At 34.9% G+C, this 3071-nt stretch overlaps 1 long non-coding RNA gene across 1 annotated transcript; it reads right to left on the reverse strand.

Moving 5' to 3' along the window:
• Positions 1–1189: 1189 nt before the first annotated feature.
• On the reverse strand, positions 1190–2611 carry LOC138872569 (uncharacterized). The gene is made up of 2 exons (XR_011400996.1): positions 1873–2611; positions 1190–1465 (listed from the first exon to the last, which is right to left on the reverse strand). It is a non-coding gene; the product is annotated as an uncharacterized lncRNA (long non-coding RNA).
• Positions 2612–3071: the final 460 nt, after the last annotated feature.

Consider the following 3071-nt stretch of genomic DNA (forward strand, 5'->3'; position numbering starts at 1 on the left):
AAGGTACCAATGGATGTAGACGTGGCAATAGACGAATTTATAATCGTCATCATCGTGATAATGAGAACAATAAGTATTCTCAAAATAATCCTTCACTCTGTGAAAGTAATGTTTGTCATCGATTTGACATGAGATTTTGTAAAGCACATATGGATGATTATGGTCCATTCATGATGTGAATGTTGTCACACCTCCTTTTTCTATCCGAGAGGGTATAGGGGAGTTTTTTTCAATTAAAGTAATAATAATCAAAACGGGATTAGTTATTCAAATTCAAAGTCGCCACTTGGGATAATTTATGGTGTCCCAAGTCACAGATTTATAATCCTTAATCGAGGAAGTTTGACTCTGTTTTACAGTCCGCGAAATACAGAAATCTGGGTAAGGAATTATGTTAACCCGGGAGAAAGTGTTAGACATTCTCGGGTTCCGTGGTTTTAACACGTTCTCTTAACTATTATTATTTGGCCTAATTATCTGATTAATACATATTTAAAACCTATGTGCTTTTTATTCCTTTTAACCGCCTTTAACATTATTTATGGAATTATTTTTGGAACAAGTTACGATTGTCTTACACTTGTTTGTTTTGTACACATTGCGAATTGTGTTACGGGAACCATACCCACGATCTATAACATGTTTAATTTATTAACATTATTAGAAGTTGTGGTCGAGTCACATGAAATGTGAACCCGAATTCGGAAATTAGGTACCACGATCATATCACGGGAACCGTACCCATAGCCGTGATGATTTAATTATAGCGTGCCTAAAGCAAACTACAATGTTTGTAAGTCAATTATTCCTAAGATTTGAGATAAGTGTGAAGTCATGAATATGGGTACGGATTTGGAAACGAGCGTAAATTTACTAAGGGAAATGTGTGATGTTAACCATATCTAAATTGTTTGTAGAGGTTTGACACTGGTTAACCCCTCCGCTGAAATTTGGATTCAGCAGCGTATATCTACTAAGGTTGGCTTGAAAAGGGCTCTTATCGTTTTGGCCAAAACATGCTTCAGATATCAGCCTTTGCTCACTTAAGGTCACACTCTGACCCCATATGAACACAATCCATAGTCTATGATTTAACTGAGTAAGTGCGTAAGAAAACAATTGTATGAATTCAAAGACATTGAGATTTGTACACTGATAATGAAATGAAATAAGAGAGAGAGAAAAATAGTAAATGAAAATGCAAATAAGCAAACATATTTATTGCTGACAATGGTATACATTTCATGAAGGCATAGGGCCCAGAAATTAACAATCAGTACTGTCATTAAGTTTGCGATTCGAATTACAAATTTCAACCAAATCTAACGCTAGTTCCATGCATTCCAAGATTCCATCTCAATACTTTGCATGATCACAGCTGTTTTTGAATCACACGCTTCTCGTTCCTTCGGCAGATCTCTGATTTATAAGAAAATAGCCACTGGGCTAATCTTATGAATCAACTCTGTCAGGCACAACAACTAAATGGCTAGGCAATAAGTTTGATTAACCTATTAGTATAGACATCACTTTGAGCAAGAGTCACTAATTTCACAGAACCAGCCGTCATACACTGAACAGTAAACTAAATATGAGACAGATTTCAACATATAAGTTGGTGAACCAAAACAATGATGAATCTGTGACATTAAACCTCCACAATGACATTGAGTAATTGTGTAATTTGTAAACAGTTAAAAGACAACTTCAATCAACACATTTAGTCCAAATGGAGCTGTCAAAACCAGAAATTTGCAATGGAAAGCAGGTACAGATGAACACAGCGCAGGAAATAAACACAAACATAGCATCAGACAGTTTAAATTTCAATTCATGGAAGCAATGGAGTTATACATATGAGACTGACCATACCTGGAAACAGGAAAACAACACTTAAACGACCCAAGTGAAGGTCAGAAAACCAAAGAAATTCAGCAGCAATGAAGCAACAGGAACATCTCAGAATCAAAAGGAAAACAGCAAATTCCCACCGAAATCAGAAATCCCAGCAGATATGGAAAGAAACCATCAAGTTAAGTAAAACAACACCAGCTGGAACATTTCTTTTTTGTTTTTCTTTTGGTTTGAGCTTAAAGAGGAGAAAATATCAGAAAAACCAAAAAAGTAAATCCATTTTTTGAAGGTTTTTTTTTTATAAAAAAATCTGTCTTAAAATTGATCCTTTGAAAGATGATGGAAAAGGAGCTGGATTTTTCAGAAAGGTTTTCAGGTCTGATCCGTGTGTGCTGAGTGAGGCGAGGGTCCTATATATGCATGGAATGAAATATCACATGTGCTCCTAAAGATAAGGGAATTATTCCCTCAAAACAAACCTAATTTTCAGGAAAAGAGCATCTTTTCTTAAAAGAAAATGGACTGGTGTCCACAATCTAGAAGCTTCCTAATGCCTTATCTGAAATTCTTATTTTTCACTTTCAAATTGTCCCCCTAAGGTTCCGTTTTTTATCAGCAACCCCCTCCCTTACTTCTAATAAGCATTCAAGCCTTCTCAACCACACAATGAAGACAAGCATCAGAACGAATAAATACAGAAACAAACTATTAGCCTAAACACAAACCTTGCTGAATTACTGCATTAATAAAGAAAACTGATTTGATTACCTTAAACACCTAAGATTAACTAATAAATAAGTGATTAACAATTAAACTAACTACACTACCAATTAACCTAAGATTAAACACATAATATTTCAAGATTAAGAAAGAAAAAAAAATAGCAACAACAAGCATGGAAAATACAAAAAAAAAAGATAGGAAGAAAATCAAACCCAAAAGGCTCCCCACGAGGCTGGCCGGAATCCGGTGAGTCGATCAAAATTCGATGACCTCGGAATAAACTAAAACTAATATCAATCGATTTCTCTCATTAAGAGCAATCGATTAACGTAAGCTTTAGGTCAAAACGAGTTGGAATTGAACGAAAATCAGAAAAGAAAAAATTAGGATTTTTGGAACTCCTAGATTTGAAATTGGAGGAAATATGTTGGGATTTTTGCAAAATTAATGGTGGATTGGTGATGAATTTAATGTGAGGAGTATGGGGTATGTAT

The sequence above is a fragment of the Nicotiana sylvestris genome, chromosome 7 (genome assembly GCF_000393655.2).
Source record: "Nicotiana sylvestris chromosome 7, ASM39365v2, whole genome shotgun sequence".
NCBI lineage: Eukaryota > Viridiplantae > Streptophyta > Magnoliopsida > Solanales > Solanaceae > Nicotiana > Nicotiana sylvestris.